The sequence below is a fragment of the Apium graveolens genome, chromosome 11, assembly GCF_009905375.1.
Source record: "Apium graveolens cultivar Ventura chromosome 11, ASM990537v1, whole genome shotgun sequence".
Taxonomy (NCBI): domain Eukaryota; kingdom Viridiplantae; phylum Streptophyta; class Magnoliopsida; order Apiales; family Apiaceae; genus Apium; species Apium graveolens.
Genome location: NC_133657.1, coordinates 180441622 through 180466183, shown reverse-complemented (window position 1 = coordinate 180466183; position 24562 = coordinate 180441622). Strand labels below are relative to the sequence as shown.

The 24562-nt window shown below is 33.0% G+C and overlaps 1 long non-coding RNA gene across 1 annotated transcript; it reads left to right on the top strand.

The window, feature by feature from the left end:
• Positions 1-188: 188 nt before the first annotated feature.
• Positions 189-2328, top strand: LOC141696894 (uncharacterized). Its single transcript, XR_012564542.1, has 4 exons — positions 189-462; positions 784-888; positions 1035-1091; positions 2197-2328. It is a non-coding gene; the product is annotated as an uncharacterized LOC141696894 (long non-coding RNA).
• The last annotated feature ends 22234 nt before the right edge of the window (positions 2329-24562 follow it).

Here is a 24562-nt window from a genome sequence, read left to right as displayed (position 1 = left end):
AACTAAATTTTCTAACAATACATGTAATCAAAAATTATTATTTTTTTCTTTTATCACCTAAATTTAAAGTTTTTATTTAGTAAATTATTTTAAATTCCCTCGTATTGTTTCATCCCCCTTTGTCAATATTTCAGTTCCCCCTTAAATTACAAATCCCCCTTTTATCTCTCACAAACACTACGGCCATAACCCTAAATATGGGCCGCTCTATCTTTTTCTCTCATAGCTGCTCTTTCCCTCTCCCACCCTCTCCCCTAACTCCTCTATCTCCCATTTTTCTCCACCTCAATATGTCACGTCTTTGCTATTAGAACCCTATTTTATCCATGTCAAATTTTCTCTAAACTCTCATCTCTTTCAATTCAAATTGAAAACCAGGTCTCTTAAGGAATAACCCCAACTTAATTTATTCAAAAGCTAGATTCTCAAACACAAACCATTGTTCGATTTGTTAAGCGAAAGGTATTTACTTGTCTTGTTTTTTTTGTTTTTTGTTTACCTTGTATTGAATTCTTATATATTGAATTTGGGGGTTTTTATTGGTGTGTGTTTTAATTAGTTAAAAACCGATTTCTGTTGTATATTTTTCCTTTTTCCTTTATGGTTAGGGAGCTCTGTTTTGTCTCTCACCCTGTTCTTTTAGCCTTATGTTCCCAATGCTCTTGAGTTTGTGGTTTTATTACAATTTCTTAACTTTTTATGCTTTTTTCATGGTTGAGTTGGTAAACTAAATTAAAGCAACAGAGATTATCTTGCAATTGCTGATTGATTCTAATTTTATAGTCCGTAGATGACGAAAGTGAGGGCGAGTTCTTAAAACTGAAAGCAACCATTGAGTGGCTTCTTTGTGACAACACTGCACCAGTCAATAAGAAAGTAATGTATGAGGTTGGTTCTTCTTTATTTTTTTCAATCTTCCCGCTTCTATGTTACGGTATCATTACTCCTATTCATTTGCTTCATAAAAAGTCAAAACAGTCATCAGTATTAGCTTTTAGCATGCTAAACCCCTTATACTTGTGGTCATGAAACAGGAATTTCAGAATGACAAACAAAGAAGGAAGAGACTGAAGCTCCTCAAATACGAAACTGTATGATATGGCCTGAACTGTATCACATCTTTACTTGTATCTTTCATTTGTTATTCATTTCTAAAATTTTCTCGCCAGTTAAGATATTAAAGAAATAGTCTAGTTCTTAGTTGACTTCATTTAGTAACTAGTAAGATTGAAATTATGATATAAAAATGATCTGTCTTGAGACAACTGTTGAATGATTTTGCAATGGCAGATGGTTTCTTTTTATTCAACTAGTGAACAAAACAAGATATGTTACTAGTAGTGTCTACCAGTAGGTATAGTTAATCTAGCAGGCTTATTTGTTCTCCTGGAGCATAAGTTGATTAAGGTGCAGTCTGGATTGCGACTTAAGAGCTATGAGCACCCGTGGGGATACATTTTTATAGAATTCCTGATATTTCACTTTTGGAGAATGTACATAACAAATTATTCTTGTTAATAATGTATATAGATTTAGTGTGACTAGCTCTTTTGCATCCTGCAGTTCGTATTGTTCTCCCACTCAGCTAACAATATTCATAATTGTGTCCCCTGAATTTTAAGTTCAGTTCCCCCATAAAGTATAACATTTATTTATTTTATGCGTAGAAAATATCCGTGAAAGAAAAATATAAGTTGTTATATTATAGTGTTAAGGGAGTTCTTATTTCTTAGGAAAAATAATATGTATCGCTTTTACTTCATAAGTTTAGTGTACAAGTGAAGGTATGACGTAACAATGTAGCTTAAGAAGTCTATGTACTGATTTATTAGCAACACTAATGATGATGTGTTGAACAGGTATTTTCAAATGATGTACTGATGGGAGAACATTATGCCAGTAGTACTGTACGTTTTTGTAGTAGTGTCTGTAACCTTAAATGTTGAAATATGGACGTTTATTTTAAGGGTTTTTGAAACTATTTTTAGGTAATCAGCTAGCTACAAAGCAGCTGAACTATTTACGAAAAAAGAAGCATAATTATGGATTACTTTACAAATCTATGTGCCCTGGTTTACAAATTGCCTTCTGTATATGTTTGTGGCCTCCTTTTATTTGGAAATTTTGAGAACCTAGCATGTAGTTTGTCAATCTTATTTTAAGTGAATTTTATGTGTACTTCGACTTTCTCTACAGATTGTCGGGATAGATGATTTGAAAAAGGAGGTTGACAAAAGAGGAAAAGATGAAGTTGTAACGAGCAGGACCTCCCAATCTTCACCAAGAGAAACTGCGAGGAAAGGTGGTATCTTTAGCAGGACATTGACAGTCTCTTCATGGAAGTGAGCCAGGTGACACTATGGGCATTTGTTTATTTTCTATTACGTCTTGGTTTGATTTCACTTTATATTAAGAGATCCAGTTCTTTGTTTTTCTTATAATGCAGGAAGGAAAAGAATATTAACTTAAGAGTGGTTGTCGATTTATTTTGAAGATTATTTCTCCAGATTGGGAAATTGCCTATCACAAGCTGTAATGATATTGCAAGGACAACATAGCTCTTGCGGAAAACGTGAAGAGAACCTGAAAAGGCCAAGTGAGCTTTGAGTAGCCAACATCAAATCCTTGTAGACTCTATATTTTCTTTAATTTTTAGTAGAAATCTTAGACTCATGAAGGCAGTGATATCAATATGCTTTTAGCTTTTGTATAACTATGTTGTTGTAATTTTCGATCATGGATTAACTTTAGAACTTTTGTTTAGATTTGCAAAGTTAATTTCATTTGATTACTTGTTATATTTTCTGAAAGACAACGCTTTTAAGAACCAAGCTTCATTAAAATGTCATGTCTTTAATACTAAAACAATGCTTTCGAACACAAAACTTTGGTGCAAAATTAACTTTCACAACACTAGTAAACCATTGTCTATATAATATTAAGATATTGTATCAAAGGTATTCATGCAATACGTTTGGACAAATAAACAGTTGTATGTATCTGATCATGCCATACATTAAAATCCAAAACTGTTGTGTGTAGAAATTTATTACAAGAGTTCTACGAGCTCAATTTCATTTTTGTTGTCTATCTGAATACACAATAACGTTTATACAACAATAAGTGTTGTAGGATTGGCTTTAATGTTATACCTTACACAACGGTTTTCTGAGTTTCTGAGAACCCTTGAGTAATGTCGCTTGTTACGATGAAAACAAGCAAAAAACGTTGTCTTTTCTGGATGTAATACAACGGGCTTAATCCATAATCATTGTCTGTATAATCTCAGACAATGTTTTTTAGTCGTTGTCTGATCCAACTAATAGACGGCGGCTCAATAGTCAACGGGAAAATAGGGTATCAGACAACGAACATAAACCGTTGTTGAAGCTTGTTTTCCTTGTAGTGATGAGAATGGCAACTGATTTATGCACATAGGGGCATTGACGCAGTGAGACCTGCAGGGCACTTGTCCCTGCCAATTTAGAATAAATAGTTTGTTAGTGTGTTCCTACAAATTGCTTAGTACGTAAATGATAGTTCAAAAACTCTGTTGAATGATAAAGTATACAAGGCTGACATCCGACGCTATAAAAATTCAGATAAATGTGCTTTAATCTACACTTGTATCTGGGAAGAATGAGATAGTTATAAAAAGCAAATGAAGTGTTTCAAGGTCAATGCTGATTGCATCTATTGCCAAGGGAGATGGAGAGTGCAGTGTTGTTCAGTGTTAAGAGATAAAAATGCAATGAATATTCAAGAACGATCCAAATATTTTCGCAGCTGGGACTTGAGTCTGTTGGTAGCAGAACTTAATGCCATTAATAAGGCACTTTTGATAATGGCTAGTGATCTTAAATCAGATTGTGCTAATGCTCTAGGCTTAACTAGTAAGTCTTACAACAGATGTAATGTCTATGATGGATTAGTTCAAACTTTAGATCGTTGAACACTTATTTAGTACTTGTGAAATGAAGATATTTTGTAAATAATTATTTTTTGAATGAAATTCTTATTTTTCAAATTGAAAAAAAATAGCACAGGTACCGACAATTCAACACTTATCTAACAAAGACTACACCGGATTTTGTTTTAATCAAAAGCTTTATTTTTTGAATGTGTCTTAGGTTTGTATACTTGTATTATCCGAAGATTACAGGGTATAATAGGAAGTCATAACCATGATAAACCATAATTTTATTATTTAATTTGAAAATATAACTTGTAAAAAAAATTAAAAATTTAAACATCGATATCTGAGAATTAAAAAAAAACACTCCATCCTGTTCAACCTTACCTCCAAATTGAAAAATGTTTGGTATAGGGAATCGAATCCTCGCATTTATGCTCAATGTCACTCAAGCAATGACACTTAAACCAACTACCGGCACTCTGGGAATATCTTGATTCAAAATTTCTACTCGTCGGATGTAACAGTCCGCACTTACAGACTATTAATTCTAAATCAAAATTAATACAAAATATAATTTATTAATTAAAAATCCATTATAAAGACCATTATTACAAAGCGCAGCTAAAAGCGGAAATCCAAAATTCAATCTACTTCAATACTAAGGTCCTTGAACTCCAATACTATTCAACTCGAACTCTAGGGCGAAACCTGATGTTGTAAATAATGAGCTATACAACCCATCAAGAAACCAATCGATCGAACTAGTAGGCCAAGTAATACATCCACATATAACAAAATACAATAATATATAGGATACGATATACGAAACAAACTCTTTCGATACACATTCTTATTCTTATTCTTATTCTTATTCTTATTTGATACACACAATAAACATATCACATAAACCACAATAATTCAAAATCAATAACCCATGCCATGACCACTACAACCCGGTGAAAACGGTCCTAAATTTTCTGAAAACTGTCACTACAATCCGGTGACCGCGGTCCTAAGTTCTTATTCGATTCTTTTACAAATCATGGCACAAATCAGTGATCCAAAATTATTATCGAGACTTACACAAATACAACAATACATATACAATAACACATAATACTTTCAAGTATATCATCACTTAGCCCAAATTTTGATAATTAAATATACACGTATATCACATAACTTTGAAAACACTAGCAAGATCGATCGAAAACTTACCTCAAAACCTGACGAGATCTGAAATTAGTCTTTTTGACCCTCTATACGATGTTTTCTTGAAAAATACAAAACACGAAAGTTGTAGAGAACGAAAAGATATTTCGAAAAGTCCAGAACCAATTAATTCTGACTAGCGATGAATTTTCTAAAAATTTTACAAGACTACTGATTTTTGCTGAGAAGAGCCCTACGAATTTTATAAATAAAAATGAAGAATACAAATATGGTATATTTATAATGATAAAAACCCTATATCTTAACCCACAAGTTAGACATATTAGAATCTGGTCTAAATTTTGAATCAGATTTTAATCAAATTTTAATCCCTTTTTTCAATATCCTATTATTATTATTATTCTAAAAATTACGGGATATTACACTGAAAAAAGAGCTTATGTTGGTACATGGCTTTGCAATATGTTAATATTTTTATTATTAATGTCGGAGATGTCATTTTGGATACTCAGGCTATAAAAGAATAGTAGCCAATCAATATAATTTAAAAATTATAAATTTTTATGCTTAGTATGAACCAATGAGTGTACTAGAAAAATCGATATTTAAATATGTCATTTTTATTTTTTCTTACTTACCGCCAACCTATAATAGGCACCACGTATGTAGGTTAGCGGAGAGCGTGGGTCGGTTCAGCTCGGTTTTCGTTTAAAACCGGAACCGTAACCATATACCACCGGTTTCTAAAATCGGAAACCGTAATCGCCGGTTCGGATTCGGTTTCGGTTTAAAAAGTCCCAATTCGATTATAATCGATTCGGTTTCAGTTACAAAACTGACGAATGTAAAAATGAAAATTAATATAAAAACAGGAAAATTGATGCGCGCAATCTTAAAATAATAATTAAGATTTTAATACAACGGTAAACTTAAATATGAAACTCTGTTATTTAGGTGCCAAGTAAAGCCACTTGTTAGGGCTCAATCCTTCTTAATTTTCAACAAGTTGATACTAGTTCCAAACCCAGAGGAAGGTCCCATGGAAGCCATGCATTGATAATGGATATGTCACGACAGAGATGCATGAGGAATTAGAAAATATTACTCAAATATTGCTAGCTGATGATCAAAAATGATGGGATGAGGATATCCTGAATGACATATTCAATGAACGGGATAAAAATTTAATACAACAAATTTCTGTTCCTGTTGTGCAAGACATGCCTGCACTTTAACAAGAATAAGTCAAATTGACAACCCTAGGTAAGTTGTATTGAAATCTTAGTTTGTATTTTGTATTGTAACATTTTAAGTCTGTAAAAATGATCAAGAGCAGACTGGAGTCTTTTTCTGTAAACAGTATCAAGCCTAAAAATTCTACCTGGAAGAAGATCAAGAAGATCATGCCTCAGAAGAATTATGAAGAAGCTTGGAGTTGAATAAATCTGTTTTGAGAAAAAAAATTGAAGTCAAGATCTCTACAAGTCACAGATTTAGTGTTATAGAGAAGTCATTTGAGAACTTCAGAATGACTTATAGAGAACTCAGGAAAGCTACTAGAGAACTCAGAGATATCAACAAGCCAAATTGAAGACATGAAGATTGGAGATATCGACAAGTCATTTCTTCACTAGAGAACTCAGAGTTATCGACAAGTAAAAATTCATTAAAGAACTCTGAGTTATCGATAAGTCAAATTTCACTAGAGATCTCAGAGATATCGACAAGTCAAAATTCACAAGAGAACTCTGAGTTATCGATAAGTCAAATTTGACTAGAGAACTATGAGTTATCGATAACTCAATAAGTCACTAGAGAACTCAGAGATATCGATAAACCAAAGTGAAGATATGAAGATGAGAGATCTCGATAAGCTAAATTCTCTTATAGAGAACTCAGAGACCTCCCAAAGTCAAATCAACTATGGAGTACTAGAGATCTCGATAAGTCAATATACTTATCAAAATGTCAAGATCTCTATATGCCTAATTGGAGATCTCGACGTAAAATCTCAAAGTACAAATTACAGACAATTCAATATTCAAGATTAACAATCAACAAACAATCCAACCAGTTGGATTGACAAGTCTACAAAAAGGAGCTTGAAGAGTGTGCAAGATCAAGGGTGAAGATTAACTGACAAAGGAAGATCAAAGTTAACACAATATGCAAAGATATGCTAAGCCGGAAATGGAAGATATACTTTTCCTAAAATGAAATGATAAGTGACAGTTTACTAAAGTGAATAGCATCTCTTATTGTACACTATGTAAATCAGTAGATAACTATAATATAAAGTTAACACTGGTCTTTTGTTAGAAGTAACAAACTAGATAAGAAAATCTTGTATTCTCTCAAGTAAGCAGCTAAGCTCTTTATCAACAAAGAGCTTAAAAATTTTGTAGCAAAACATTCTTAATTTTTATATAAAATTAAGTGAGTTTTGAAAGATCTGTGTTCACTTTTAATGCTTCTTTAATTTCAATATTAACACACTTCACTGCAAGTTTTAATTTACTTTGTTCACATCCATAAATACTTCAAGAAAAGCATAAAAATATTAAATCACATTCAACCCCCCTTGTGTGTAATTCATTATCTAACAAGTGGTATCATAGAAAAATCTGAAAGTAAACCGATTCAAGATCTTGAAAGAATGAATACACAGAAAATCAGTAGCATCAAAATTTCTACGTTTGATAAAACTAACTACGCCTTGTGGAAGAAAAAAATGTTGTTGTTTATCAGGATGACCAATCCACTCTACATTCAGATTCTCAAAAATGGGCCCTTCACTCCTATGGTTAGAGTTGAGGAATCTACAGATGGTGATATGTGTTGGGTTCCGAAGGCATAAAACGCAGCGGATAAACGTAAATAAAACAAAAATTTCGAAACCCAAAAACAGGATCCATGTATAATTATGGGCAGATTATGGAGATAACGAATCATACATTTCAAGAGATTAACTTTCACAAACTCAACGGAGATCCTAGCTATCACGCTTTGTGTCTACCTTTCGGAGAAACACCTCTATGGTATCCACACAAGTACCTTCAAGAACGTCTCATGAACTTGACTACGGAATGGATGTACTAGCCTCCTTCTTGACGATCTGAATTGCCTCTGCCTCTCTTTGCTGCTAGGGTTTTCTTAAAAAATGTACCAGCCTCTTTAACCTCTCATTATCTATTTATAATGACTGATTAAAAAGGCCCATAATAGCAAAGCCCAACCCTAGTAGGTATTGGATTAAATAATAAAAACGAATTTCTATTATTTAATTAATAACTAAGTCATACTTAATTATTATGGGCAAAAACATTCCTTTTAATTCAAATTTATATTATCTCAATTAAGTCTTATTTAATTATAATAAAATTCAAATAATCATCAATTAATTTAAATCCATAATTTAAATTAACTATTCCATTAAGTGCTCTATTTGTGCGACCCTATAGGCTATTATTTAATTGGCAATAATTTTATTCTCTAATAAAATTATAAATAATGAGCGGTATCTAGTAATACATCATTTTTACCCAATTAAACAATAATTAAATCGTGATTAGATAAAACCTTTCGTGATTAATGTTTTTCGTGTAATATAATCCCTTTAACCATACATATTATAGATTAAACTCGAGGCATGTATTTAGTCATCCTCTTCAACATTTAATCCGGGTTTACTTGATCCATGAGTAGATTATCGAGACAAATCATTATTTGAGCATGGCCATGCTTTTATAATCTCACTCAATCAAGAGGCCAATAAAATCTCTCCTAATTATAGGAGGGTTAAATCCTTTATCTATCATTCATATTTCTCATACGACTCATGATATACCCGATGTCCACTTTTATCATCACCCGATCAAAAGTAACTTTTAATGTAGTCAAAGTATATTAATCCTCGTATAGAAATATAATGATTTCAAGTCAAAGGATTGTTACACCATTATCACTGTGAGTCTTTCTTATGACTTTATTAAACATGAAGAATCTCACTGTGGGTATGTCCAGTACCACGTACTCTCACATGTACCTATGTATTGACTTTAGTATCCCCATACTTATAACCAATGAGATGTGGTTATCTTGTCAAACAACATACTAGTCTATATATGTATTATTATTGTCCTATATAATAATACTCGACTAGGGACCTTTAAGAATATGATATATTATATAATCTCAAGTTCAAGTCATGAACTTAAACTATACAATTTGTATCATGATTCTAAGGACATTTATTATGCTAACAAAATATCGCAGTAATTAAGGTCATAATAAATATATTTATTGAATGATGAACTGACATAAAGATAAAAGAATAATGTATTGCCTCTAGGGCACCTACACTAACAATATGGTCATTCCAGCTCATTATGCTCCAAAAGATCCTTTTGAGTACACTGAGCCTGAGAAATAGAAAGTTTCCCTAGATAGTGGCTTACAACTGATATTGATAGAGTCACTTGACAATGTAATGTACAATAACATTGTCAAATGTGACACTGCTAAGCAGATCTGGGAAAAGATTAAAATACTCTATGAAGGAACTGAAGAAGTTAGATCTAATCAAAGAAGGATACTGATTTCACAGTATGAGGGTTTCATGGCTAAGTCAAAAGAAAGTATCATTGATGTGTTTGAAAGGTTTAATAAGCTAATAAATGACTTGCAGCTCCATGAAAAATACTATAAAGCTGAAGAAGTGAATTTGAAATTTTTTCTTACACTTCCTGATCATTTGGAACAGAAAATTTCAGCAATCAGAGAAGGAAGAGACTTGAGCAGAATAACTCTGGAAGTTCTGTATGGAATCTTAAAAACATATGAATAAGAAATGATTCAAAGAAAATCATTAAGAGCTGGTCAGGGGCATGTTGTAGATGGTTCAAGTGCTCTAATTGTCAATGAAAGCCAGACCTCTAATGATGAGTCAAGATCACAGACTCCAGTTGTCTCAACAAGTGAGCAAATAACCAATTATTCACAGGAACAAGTCATTCTGGAATTGGAAGAAGATGAGTTCTATACCCTAGATGAACTTGATGAGCTTGATCGGTCAATGGCCTATTTGGAAAGAAAGTTCTCGAACATTAGAGTAAAGAACCCAAGATTCTTCACGGGTAAAGGACAATCATCCAACAAAGACAGCAACTGGAAAGATAAGGGAAGTACACATCTGATAGCAAAAAGGGTTACAAAACTGGATTTGTTGATATATCAAAGATAAGGTGCTTCAATTGTGATGAACTAGGCCATTTTGCTACAGAATGTAGGAAACCCAAGAAAGCAAAGAAAGATAAAGCTTATCTTGAACTAGAAGCAAAGTATGAAGCTCTTCTGAAGAAACAACATAGCAAAGCTTATATTGTAGAAGGAAAAAGTTGGGATGATTCTGATAATGATGAAGATGAGGAACTTAGAAATTATGCACTAATGGCTTTGGAGCAAGGAGAGTCATCCTCATCAAAATCACAGGTACCAACTCTCACTACCATTTTTGAATTGTTGTTGGTAGGGCTTGAAGTTGTAAATCTCTTCTTCAAGGTCACCATGAAGAAAAGTTGTCTTTACATCCATTTGATGGATGATAAGACCATGTACGAAAGCCAATGCAAGAAGCATTCTGATTGTTATCATTCGGGAACAGGAGAGTATGTATCAAAATAGTCAATGCCTTCTATTTTCCTAAATCCCTTAGAAAATAGCCTAGCCTTGTACTTATTTATTGAGCCATAAGAGTTTAGCTTCCTCTTAAAGATCCATTTACATCCAATAGTAGAACACCCAAGAGGGAGATCAACTAACTCCCATATTCCGTTAGAAACAGTTGAGTCAATTTCACTCTTCACAACACCTTTCTAATGCCTTGACTCCGAATAATCCATGGCTTGACATAAAGTTAAAGGCTAATCCTCGACACTGTAAGGTACAAAATTACTTCCAAAGTTCTTGACTACCTTTCCACGCTTCCTCCTTCTAGGTTCCTCTACTTCATTAGGAGTAGAGTTACTACCAGGATCCGCCCCCATATTTGCCATTTTTTTACATGATCAGGAATAGAACTCGATGTTTGAGTGGGTTCATTCTCGGAATTACCCAAAGGTATACCAGTCTTCATATGGAACACTTCCTCCAATAAAGTTACATCACGAAACTCAACTATCGTACTTATCGCAACAAGGAGTATATAAATTTGTTCCTACAAAGACTATTAATAAGATGTTAAATACCAATTACTACTTTTCTTTCAATTCAAGTCAAATAAAAATTAAGTGAAGTTTACTAAATTATCACTAAATAATTAAACTAACACAAAAGCGAATAAGAAATTCCAAGAGAATGAAAACTAGGCCTTTAATTTCATCTAATGTTCTTCAATAAGTTTCTCCTTTAGCATCTATTCTCGTGGTATAATTATTAGTCCAAGACAATCATGTATTCACAAGGACCTTCTGAATCTCAAGTGACTCTAATTTATGCAATAACCCCCATATTCCTATGTAAGATTTAAAACCATAAATAACTTTAAGTTTCGTCTTAATTGGACTTCTTAGGGTATTTAGGTATATTACTATCCTAACCATAAATTAATATAAATATTAATCCTAAGATATATTAATTGGGTCTTAACTTAGGGTTTCTCTTCCAAGTTCACCTAAATTACAAAATCAATCTCAATGGTGATCAATCTTTGAGAAGCATTAAATACAAATCAATATAAACAACTAAAATCACCACAAAAACAGGGAGAAAAGAATACAACTTATATATTAATAAGAGAATTTATTAAAGGCCTAGAGAGAAAATTAGTTCATAATCTCAAAAGAAACCAATACACATAAACATAATGGAAAAGTAAGGAGAAAAGATGAAAACTGTAGATGCAGCAATCTCCTCTTCTTCAAGCTTTTTCCCTCTTGAGCGTAGTCTCCTTTTTATTCTCTAGGAACTTAATCCCTAATAATAATATCTGATGTATCTAAATGTATCTAATTAATCTATTTTAATATTTTAAGGAAAATACAAATAAGTTTCCCAAACTGATTCGGTTTTTCCCAGTAAAATTCGTAGTTCACTTTTTTCAGAAATTTGGGCCCGCTTCAGGTAGATATTGCTCTCTGGACCACCTTAGAATGATATAGAATCTCGTTATCTTCACGTGGGTTGTTGAATCATCTAATTTGGGCTTCTAGAACTCAAGATATGCCCCAAACAGTGTAGCATGTGTGTGTAGTCATTGAGAAAGAATTTATCAACAAGGCCACATTAGTAATCTAAGCATCAAGATTAGGGATGACATTACATAAATGATAGACCAAAATCCGCCTTGATATCGATAGAGACACAAAGTTATATATAGATTAAGGGTTTATAGATAAAACCCGAAAATAACACAGGCATGACTCGATTAAGTTGTCGTATGTCCCAAAGTGACTGTTTATTATAAGTTTATAACGCATTAACGGAAAAAACACAATCTGAAACCCCGAAACTTAAATTTAAAAAAAAAAACTAGTATGGGAGGGGGTAAAAGGGTTTGTAACCTGAGTGCGCTTAGCGTTGAGGAGGCCTTGAGTATAAGCACTCTCAGCAGGTGATTTACTCCTAATAACCAGGACCTGATCTTTATACCACAACAATAATATACTCTCATCATTCTGTATAATCACTCTCGTCTCTCATTTAGGTAATGCAGCCAACGGAACCACCAGAATCCAATTCTTACCATCATCGCTCACACTTGAACAACCTGAATCCTCACTCACAGACACATATCTTCCTGCAACAAAAATAAATACATAATCAGTACAATTACGAGTCACTTCATAAATAACTAAATTAAACTTATATTATAAAAGCACCTCATTGTAATTTAAAGTGTTGTTAATCGGAGCCTCATTGGGAGTAATATAATCCGGAGTGCTGCATTCGAGTAACAAACAACATCAATTCTACAATTGAAGCTCATACAATCAAATCAAACAATCAAAAGCACTTGGACTAATCAAACTTACCAGAACAAATCCTGGCTGGGAACAAAGACTTTCTCATTCTTCTTATTACCAACATCAAACTAAAATCCACACTCGACAACAAGGGACGATCCGATTCAGTTTTAATCAAATATTCACTAATCAGACCTTTTATGATTCAAACTATCCTTTTCACAAGAATGGACCGTATTCAGACTAGAACTCTAGTAATCTTGAATATTAAGTAAATTATCTGGATGAACAAACTCAATCTCTCAATCTAAAGTTAATAATCCCGCTAAAATGTATTCTTGTCAATCGACCTAATCCCAAAGCTAATCGAGTTAATTACCTGCAGATTGAGACTACCTTCAAAAACAAACTTGATGTTGTAATCGTACTTTCTTCCCATTCGAACTAGGATTTGAATTCAAACTATCTTCTCAACTCTTAAAATCCAGAGCTAATTGAACTTGATATTGGTCTCGTATATTTGGTGATAGATCGATGTTCATTGAAACTATGGTTCATGTCGAGGGAGGTGTGATGGAGGTAGAAAGGTGGAGAGAGGAAAAGGTCTGTGGGGTGAGGGAAGAGGAATAATAGATAATAGAAAAAAGGGGGAGAAATATTTGGGGGAAGGGGCTGAAATTTTGTCAAGGGCAAAAGAGGGGAATTATTCCCAGCTTGTCTTTTTTATTTTATTTTTAAAAATTTAACATTGACAATGATTTCTTAATAGCCGATGTAAATAACTGAAATGAACATCTGTAAGAAAACAACTGATGTGAAAGTTAGTATTTTAACATCAGTTTAAACACAACTGATGCGAAAGTTGTTTTTTATTTTTAAAAAAAGATTATAAGACAACGTTTATTTAAAAATAAGATGTAAAAATATATATTTAGCATCAGTTTGAAAATAACCGATATAAAAGCTAATTCTTACATCGGTTATATTTCCAAATGATGATAAAAGGGTGATGTCTATTGACCCTTTTCTAGTAATGTTTCGTGAATAATGTATAATGTAATATTATCATTTTAACCACATATTATAGATTGAATTAGAGGCATGTAATGTGTCATCCTCATCATAATTTATTCCAGGTTTTCTTGGTCAATAAGTAGACTATCACATCAAATCAATATTTGAGCGTGGTTACGCATTTTATAGTCTAGGTTACACAAGAGGCCAATAATATTACTTCTAAAATTAGGAGACTTAAATCATTTCTAGATCATTCATATTTCTCATACGATTCATAATATACCCGAAATACACTTCTATCATTACTCGGTCAAAGGTAATTTTAATATAATCAAAGTACATTAATTCTCGTATAAAAATATAATTATTTCAAATCTATGGACCAGAGAAACTGTTCTGGAAGAAGCTATGAGGACTTAAGTTACCAGACAAGATTATTAATTTTCTTCAGCGTTCATGTCGTCGAGTTCTTTATACTGCTGACGCCCTGAGAAAAAAATGTGTAAACAACGGTCCAATGTTTTCATGATTCCAGCTATATATGGAGGATGATATACATGTATTATTTGAATTTTTTTTACGAAAGTGTGGGCTAGGTTAGGGTTAGTACATACGGTCGAGGGATTACCAAATGATATTGTGCACCCTATTAAAAAAGAGTGTTTTGGAGTGGCAGTGGGGTGCAAAATGACATGGTGGGTATGGTGTGCTCGAACATAAGGAATAGACGAAATAACTAGATCTGGAACTATATTAATACTTGTAGCTTTGGAATTCAGTCAAGGTCGGCTAATATGGTTGCAGAATGTAATCGGCTAAGGTCTACTAGTATGGTTGCAGAATGGAACCGGGCTAGAGGAAATGGCTAAGCAATCTGCATAAAAGAAAGCATATAGTAGAATGTGGTGTAAAATATGGTGCAAGCTACCTGATGGGTGGGTAAAAATTAATAGTGATGCGGCATACCAAATGAGGACTGGACAAATGGGTGGGTTTTATTATTCGGAACGGTTGGGATGCTTTATTCGATCTCGTAGCACGGTGATTTAGGATAGAGTGTAATCTAGAAAATTTGAAATAATAGGTTTTGGTGTGGCAATATCATGGACTAAGATGTGGAGGATGAACAATTACATATTGAGTGTGATGCAAAAGGATGGTTGATGTGATTAATGTAGAGGGAGGGAAGTCTTATTTTGATAGGGTCATTAATGATTGTAAAGATATTTTACAACACATAAACAAAGTTTTAGTTGTGTTTGGTACTAAATTCCAATACTAGCACAGTAGAGAAAGATACTTATTGCATGTGGAGTGGTTAACTACTCTAGGTTCTATCATGCATAATGTGATGCAGTTTATATTAATGCAAGTATAATATTAAAAAAATGCATATTTCAAGTTCACGTAAGATCTTCCCCTTGGTTTATCATATATTCCTGCAAATTTGTATACATTATATTTTATTTTAAATTTTTAGTTTTGTTAATATTGGAGAAAATAATGACGAACTTCACCAAAAAATTGAGCTCTTTTTTTTAAAAGATAAAATTGAGCTCTTATTATTGTTATTGGCTTGTACTATTTAATATTTATCAAATTATGTTAAAACTTGCTAAAACTTAGACTAAATTCTTTATGTTCATTTTACTTTGTATATCATATACATGTAATATTTTTTATTTCTAGAATGCGCACTAGACATTTAAAATAAAAAATTGACATGTCATCATTAATGATTAACAAAATAATGTACTAGTGACTGTGTTTATTTAATATTTTTGTTATTCAAATTTATGTTTTTATATCATATATTCAAAGAAAAATATTAATTCATTTTTATTTATTATGTGTACTTATACAAATAGTTGATTTTAACATATATGTGTGTGCGCCGCCCACTAGAATACCCCAAGAGTACCATTGATTCTAATAAACATTTTTTAAGTTAATTATATTTGACAAAACATAAAAAAAAATTTGATTATAATGGTTAAAAATATTGTCTAAATTAATTATGTTTTTCCATAGAGTATTTGTTATTTAGTTACCATTTATTAATTTACAATATAAGATATTTAATTTAAATATTTTTTTGTCTATATAACACTTGTTCTTAAAATTTCACGTATCATTATCATGTGCACATACATATCACCCGTTCACGTGTCAGTTTGCATGTACATGTGGTGTCAGTGTGCATGTACATATGCGTGTCACATTATTATCAACGTGTCAAGCCTTTTCCAGGTTTATAAATAAAAGGCTAATTTATTTCTCCTCAAAGAAATAAGGGGTTTTTTCCATTTTCTGAGTCTTGTGTCCAGAATTGCCTTGAAATTCAGAGAGATGAAGAGAAAATTTCAAGAAAGATATAGTTTTGATTATGGCGCGGATATTAGTAGACAACAACCTAGAGATTTAGCTAGATCATTTATTTATTTATCATTTTACAATTTTTGAGCTTGATGTGCTTTTATACAGTTAATATACTTTTATGTTATTTTTACCTATTGTGTACAACTATGTAAGCTAATATGAAAATTGGATCTTGTCAGGAAACTTATTGCCGGCTGAATATGTGTTAAGCCAGATGAGCAGAATGGTGGCAAATGATAGAGGGATATCTGCTGGTGCAGTAATATCAATCCACGAATGTGTGTCCAAATTTTTCAGATTTATGACAAATCAAGCAAACACTAGGTGCATGGAGGAGAAGCGGACAACCATCACTGGTGAGGATGTGTTAATAGCAATGAACAATCATGGGTTCTACAGGTACATTGGCCCACTATTTCTCTATCTAAATCACTTTCGTGCATATGGAGGTGACGAGCATCCCCCCTTGACGGGTGAGTTCCCTGAAATCAGGAGCTCATTCGATACTAGTATTGGGAGGATTGGTGCTACATCTGTACTAGATTATGATATTCAAGGGGTGATGGCAGTGATAGGCTTTGTAAGGCATGGAGAAAAAAGAATAAAAAATATTTTTTTGGTTGCAGCAAAAAATCTTCATTTGCAGCTGTTACTTGAATCAGATAATGACAAACAAGTTCCTAACACTGGTTACTTGGTGCATTTTCCGCTGTTACTTGAATCAGATTATAATAAAATGGTTGAAAAAACAAAATAAAAAAAAGAACTCTGGGTTCTTTGGGAATATTATGATTAGAATGTTGGAAATGTTTTTAAAAATGTGTAGATCCTTAAGGACGAATTACAAGACGTTCAACCAGACATGATACTTGACTCTGAACTTCAAAAACAAGAAATCTCTACCTGCAAAGAGCTTGATGAAACCTTGATTATTGAGAAGTTGTTTTGGGCTCAGACTTCCAGAACTAGATGGCTCAATGAGGGTGATAGGAACACTTCTTTTTTCTTTAATCAATTTAAAGATCACTAGAACTCCTCCAAAATCTTTGCTATAAATGAAAATAATGGTGACACGGTTACTGGTCATAGGTCAATTTCTTTCAAGAAATCTTTGAAATGGAGTCTAATAATAATGATATTGAGTTATTGATCGTATTGATATTCACTTTGATTCCATTTTGGATCTGAGGAGTCTCACTTCAGAAATGCAAAACAACTGTGGACTGGTTTGAAAGAAATGTGGGGGATTTTCTAGAGGAAGGCTCCTACTTGAATTTTTAGGGGTTCCAATGATAGCTACCAGGTGACCTTCAAAAATTGTGCCCGTTTGATCGAAAGCCTAATTAACAGAATTCTCAATTGGACCGTTAGTTTTATAATGAAAAGCGCATATGATTTATTGCTGAAATAATACGGAGAAAACAGGTATGAAACAATAGGAGTTCTTATATTTATCGGTCGGTAAAACAGCATTTCATATGTGCTCATACTAAACAGCATTTTATATGTGCTCATACTAAACAATAGGTATGTGCTCAAATTTTAATCAAGAAAGATAAGAAACAGACTAGCTATTTCTTCGAGAGAAGGAACTACTTATTGGCTAGGTGTACTATACTAGTTGTTGTAGGCTAAGTATATTAACTAAAAAAATAAGAAAATAAATTCAGTCCTGGAGTAAATAATAACATGGACTACCAAGTTCATATCTTATGCGGGCCGAGGTCAGCTCATTGAAGCAGTAATTGTTTCCATTCATAAATCTTTCTGGAATCCGCATTTTGTTCTTATCAGTCTTGGAAAGAGTTATGGATCGATGGCATTTTCAAGTCAAACTGGGAAATGAAAAAAACATTGGGTTGTAGCATGAACCATGGTATAATCACAAAATTATTTCTAATCAACTCGCTTCCTCTTCCATGGTCAGTTTGAGTATTGAAATTATCTCATGGAAAATGCCTCAAATAGATCCCGAACTACAACAATACTATGCCATTCCAAATGCACAAGGGGGGATGCGTATGTATGGGATTTGACTGAACTCAAAATGATTACAAACCAAGATTAGTTAGGAGAGCAAAAGATCAACTGGACCAACTTTTTGTGGCACAAACATTGCATTCAAAGATATCTTCATTGAATAGGTATCATGTCATGAAACTATGGAAGACTTCCCACTAAACTCGGACTCTTTAAATTTAGATGTTCTGCATTGCTGGATGGGAATGTAGTAATTATTTATTATGTTGCAATGCCCATAAGATTGTTGTTTATGCTGGCTCTGAATATGAATATTTATCTTAATAGCTGGAATCAACTGCATTATTATGTCGGAGTGCATATTAAATTCGCATCCACAAGAGAATTACCTCTTCGGGCTCCTTAAGTGGTCATTTGTCAAATATGACATTGATGAAATAGTAAGATCTAAAACAGTTTCATCAAACTTTTTATGCTAGTCTATAGGTGATTGTTTAAGGCCATACATGGACTTGACTAGTGTATATACTTTCTTCTCATTACCAGAAGCAACAAATCCCCCAGGATAATCCATATAAATCTCTTTTTCAAGGTCACCATGAAGAAAAGTTATCTTTATATCCATTTGATGGATGATAAGACCATGTACGAAAGTCAATGCAAGAAGCATTCTGATTGTTATCATTCGGGAAACAGGAGAGTATGTATCAAAATAGTCAATGCCTTCTGTTTTCCTAAATACCTTAGAAACTAGCCTAGCCTTCTACTTATTTATTGAGCCATAAGGGTTTAGCTTCCTCTTAAAGATCCATTTACATCCAATAGTAGAACCCCCAAGAGGGAGATCAACTAACTCCCATATTCCGTTAGAAACAATTGAATCAATTTCACTCTTCACAACGCCTTTCTAATGCCTTGACTCCGAATAATCCATGGCTTGACAGAAAGTTAAAGGCTCATCCTCGACACTGTAAGTTACAAAATTACTTCCAAAGTTCTTGACTACCTTTCCACGCTTCATCCTTCTCGTTTCCTCTACTTCATTAGGAGTAGAGTTACTACCAGGATCCGCCCCCATATTTGCCATTTTTTCACATGATCACGAATAGAACTCGATGTGTGAGTGAGATTATCCTCAGAATTACCCAAAGGTATACCAGTCTTCATATGGAACACTTCCTCCAAGAAAGTTACATCACGAAACTCAACTATCGTACTTGTTGTCGGTTTTACAACCTTAACGCAAGAGCACATATCGCAACAAGTAGTATATAAATCCGTTCCTATGAAAACTATTAATAAGATGTTAAATACCAATTACTACTTTTCTTTTAATTCAAGTCAAATAAAAATTAAGTGAAGTTTACTAAATTATCACTAAATAATTAAACTAATACAAAAGGGAATAAGAAATTCCAAGAGAATGAAAACTAGGCCTTTAATTTCATCTAATGTTCTTCAATAAGTTTTTCCTTTAGCATCTATTCTCGTGGTATAATTATTAGTCCAAGACAATCATGTATTTATAAGGACCTTCTGAATCTCAAGTGACTCTAATTTTTGCAATAACCCCCATATTTATATGTAAGATTTAAAACCATAAATAACATTAAATTTCGTCTTAATTGGACTTCTTAGGGTATTTAGGTATATTACTATCCTAACCACAAATTAATATAAATATTAATTATAAGATACATTAATTGGATCTTAACTTAGGGTTTCTCTTCTAAGTTCACCTAAATTACGAAATCAATCTCAATGGTGATCAATCTTTGAGAAGCATTAAACACAAATTAATATAAACAACTAAAATCACCACAAAAATAGGGAGAAAAGAATACAACTTATATATTAACAAGAGAATCCATTAAAGGCCTAGAGAGAAAATTAGTTCATAATCTCAAAACAAACCAATACATATAAACATAATGAAAAAGTAAGGAGAAAAGATGAAAACTTTAGATGCAACAATCTCCTCTTCTTCAAACTTTTTCCCTCTTGAGTGTAGCCTCCTTTTTCTTCTCTTGGAACTTAATCCCTAATAATAATATCTGATGTATCTATATGTATCTAATTAATCTATTTTAATATTTTAAGGAAAATACAAATGTGTTTCCCAAACTGATTCTGTTTTTCCCAGTAAAATTTGCAGTTCACATTTTTCAGAAATTCGGGCCTGCTCCAGATAGATATTGATCTCTGGACCACTTAGAATGATGGAGAATCTCGTTATCTTCGCGTGGGCTGTTGAATCATCCAATTTGGGTTTCTGAAACTCAAGATATGGCCCAAACAGTGTAGCATGTGTGTGCAGTCATTCAGAAAGAATTTATCAACAAGGCCACATTAGTAATCTAAGTATCAGGATTAGGGATGACATTACATAAATATTTCCTTGGATGGTGAGACATTTACTCATCTGATTTCAGCTTATCAAACTCTAGTTGGACAGGACAATGAGGATGCTGAAAGGATGCTCAACTTGGTGCATACTACTGCTTTTATGCAAAGGGCCAAGGATGTCATCTCAGCCATACCTCCCATAGTTGGTGATGATGTTGATCATGGAACTTGTGGTTCTGAAGACATATTTGGGCATGTAGATGATGATGATGAGGAATAGTCTATGCACATAGGGGGAGAAGTAAGCTCTAGCTCCAGATCAAATATTTCATCTTGGGTATTTTTAAAGAATGTGATGAGCAACACTTCAAGACTACTCTTTTTCATATCATTCAACAAACTCAGACAGCTTTTCAAGCTACAACCAATGCCAATACCAAGAAGCTTCTTCAAGCACATCTCAATTCTCTTCAACTGCACCAAATTCAATCTCTTCAGTACAATCTGGATGTCACTGCAATTAAAATAGAGATTGATCACGTCAAGAAGGATGTCTCTTGAGAGAATGGATGCTAAATTTCCTAACACAACCCTACTTGACATCAATAGACAACTAAGGAAAATCTCTAATTTTGCCAGCAAAGTGGACTCCTTGGACACAATACTTAAGACATCGAAAGCTTCTATCACTGCAATTCATTTACATCAAGCCCAGCAAACCCAGTTGCTTCAAAATTTAGTGGCTACACAAACTTCTACCTCCACTCAACTTGATGCTAACAAAAGGGGGGAAAAGATTTACTTGTCTCATTTAGTCAAGAAGATCCAATCAGTGAGAGGGAGAATGTGCTAAACATACAATTTAGTCAAGTAATTGTTCCAGAAATCACTTATCCTAAGCCACCAGTCTTGGACATCATTGATCTGATCGAGATAGCAGCTGCTAAGTTGGATTCAAAGATAAATTTCACGAAGCTTGATGTTGCAGCAGTTGAGAAGGAATTGGATGACAAATGGAGAAAGATTGATGAAGAAATCATAAAGGAATTTGGTCCAATTGAGAAACCAATCAAGACCTTTCATCACTTCTCTCAAGTCAAGCAAATTTCTGTGAATGACATGTGTTATTCCCTAACAATACAAGAAGAATTACAGAAGGGGGTTGAATGTAATTCTAGCTACTTTTTCAACTTTAAAATATTCTAACTTGATAAATATAACAGTGTTTGATTAGCAATGCTGCGGAATAAAAGAGGGATAGAAATCAAAATACTAAGTAATAAAAACACGAGCTTTTAAAACTTTCTGGTGGATTTGAAAGTATCCGCCATATATATATATATATATATATATATATGTATGTATCAAATTGAGAATTCTGTAAAGTTTTGAATAGCTCACAGCTCCTTACAACTAAACTACAGAGAAATGCTTACAAAATATAGCTTGATATGTTTCTCTGAAAATAATTTTGCTTAGTTAATTGTTCTACTTGATACACTTGGTTTATATATCACCAAGTTTACAAGACAATAAAACAAGATAATAAAACAAAACATATCTAGTCTAACTCCATGCTGCTTCATTACTCTATTCCAGCATCTTTGAATATCTTCACAATTGCATGGCCTGGATATTAGTAGACAACAACCTAGAGATTCACGTCAATCATTTCCATCATCTCACTCTTGATCTAGCTCGATCATTTATATATTTTTCATTTTACAATTTTTATATAATTAATATATTTTTATGTTATTTTTTATTAAAGTAGTATTAATTTTTGAGAATGGTCTCCATATATTTTAGTAGGAGTTTAGTAAGAGTTTATGTGTTTATGCACTTGCTTTGTGGTGAATGTATTTCAATATATACTCTCTTCTACAAATGGATTGACAGTACTAATAAAATACACAATTCTATATGTTTTAGCCTTAAATAAATTTTAAATAAACTTTAGTCTTCCAGGAAAATATTTTGTTTGTTATTTATTAGAGTCATTTGATAGATAAAATACAATTCCAAATTCATATTCTACAATAATAAAAAAATTAAAATATACAAATCTTATTAACAGTTTCCCTTTTAATAATATGAATACGGTAATCAATCACAAAATGAGAGTGTAATGTTATTGACATCTATTTTTAAAGTAATGTGAGGTAATGTTATATACCTATTGTGTACAACTATGTAAGCTAATAAGAAAATTGGATCATGTCAGGAAACTTGTTGCCGGCTGAATATGTGTTAAGCCAGATGACCAGGATGGTGCCAAATGATGGTGTGATATCTGCTGGTGTAGTAATATCAATCCAGGAATGTGTGTCCAAATTTATCAGATTTATGACAACTCAAGCAAACACTAGGTGCATGGAGGAGAAGCGGACAACCATCACTGGTGAGGATGTGTTAATAGCAATGAACAATCATGGGTTCTACAGGTACATTGGCCCACTATTTCTCTATCTAAATCACTTTCGTGCATATGGAGGTGACGAGCATCCCCCGTTGAGGGGTGAGCTCCCTGAAATCTGAACCGGATTATGATATTCAAGGGGTGATGGCAGTGAGAGGTTTTGTAAGGGATGGTCACAGTGATGGACCTTCAGGTAGTGCTGCAGGTTCGAATGGTAATAGCCTACCATAAACCATTTTCCAAGTGCCAATAGGCTCAGGACTTTGTTATATCTAAAGAAGTTACATAATACATGTTTTCTTTATCAATTTTAAGTTTAAAAAGTAATAAACTATGTAACTATGACAATTAATTTCCTGTGTTGTTATTCATTTGTACTAGCGAGTATTGTTAAAAAACTTTTAGGGAGGAGTGTTAAAAAACTTTCCAAATCTTCTTATGACACAATCTATAATTTTCAAATCTTATCATTTGACACATCTTTACACTATTGTCACATTTAACTACTTATTTTTCCTTCCTCAAACATAATACACTTGGTGCATGTAGAAAGTACACAGAGATGGAGAAAAAAGAATAAAAAAGATTTTTTTGTTTGTCAGATAATGACAAACAAGTTCCTAACACTGGTTACTTGGTGCATTTGCCGCTGTTACTTGAATCAGATTATAATAAAATGGTTGAAAAAACAAAACAAAAAAAAGATCTCTGGGTTTTTAAAAATGTGTAGATCCTTAAGGACGAATTACAAGAGGTTCAACCAGACATGATGCTTGACTCTGAACTTCAAAAACAAGAAATCTCTACCTGCAAAGAGGTTGATGAAACCTTGATTATTGAGAAGTTATTTCGGGCTCAGACTTCCAGAACTAGATGGCTCAATGAGGGAGATAGGAACACTTCTTTTTTCTTTAATCAATTTAAAGATCACTAGAACTCCACCAAAATCTTTGCTATATATGAAAATAAAGGTGACACGGTTACTGGTCATGATAGGTCAATTTCTTCCCAGAAAGCTTTGAAATGGAGTCTAATAATAATGATATTGAGTTATTGATCGTATTGATATTTACTTTGATTCCATTTTGGATCCCAGGAGGGTAACTATCACTTCAGAAATGCAAAACAACTGTGGACTGGTTTGAAAGAAATGTGGGGGATTTTCTAGAGGAAAGCTCCTAGTTGAATTCTTAGGGGTTCCAGTGATAGCTACCAGGTGACCTTCAAAAATTGTGCCCTTTTGATAGAAAGGTTAATTAAAAGAATTCTCAATTGGACTGTTAGTTTTATAATGAAAAGCGCATATGATTTGTTGCTGAACTAATACAGAGAAAACAAGTATGGTGAACTAATACGGAGAAAACTGGTATG